This window comes from Pterocles gutturalis, unplaced genomic scaffold (genome assembly GCF_000699245.1).
Source record: "Pterocles gutturalis isolate BGI_N339 unplaced genomic scaffold, ASM69924v1 scaffold7759, whole genome shotgun sequence".
Lineage (NCBI taxonomy): Eukaryota > Metazoa > Chordata > Aves > Pterocliformes > Pteroclidae > Pterocles > Pterocles gutturalis.
This window is the reverse complement of record NW_010128093.1, coordinates 660-960: the sequence shown is the minus strand read 5'-3', so window position 1 is coordinate 960 and position 301 is coordinate 660.

The following is a 301-nucleotide window of genomic DNA, read 5'->3' as shown; positions in this document are numbered from 1 at the left end:
GGGAGGTGCTCCAGCCCTCTGATCATCATGGCCCTTCTCTGGACTAGCTCAAACAGGTCCATGTTCTTATGCTGGGGACCCCAGAGCTGAACATAGTACTCTGGGTGGGGTCTCATAAGAGCAGAGTTGAGGGAGAGAATCACCTGCTTCAACCTGCTGGTCACACTTCTTTAGATGCAGCCCAGGATACGATTGGTATCTGTTGCTAGGTCATGTTGAGCTTTTCATCAACTAACACCCCCAAGTCCTTCTCCTCAGGGCTGCTCTCTATCCACTCTCTGCCCAGCCTGTATTTGTGTTT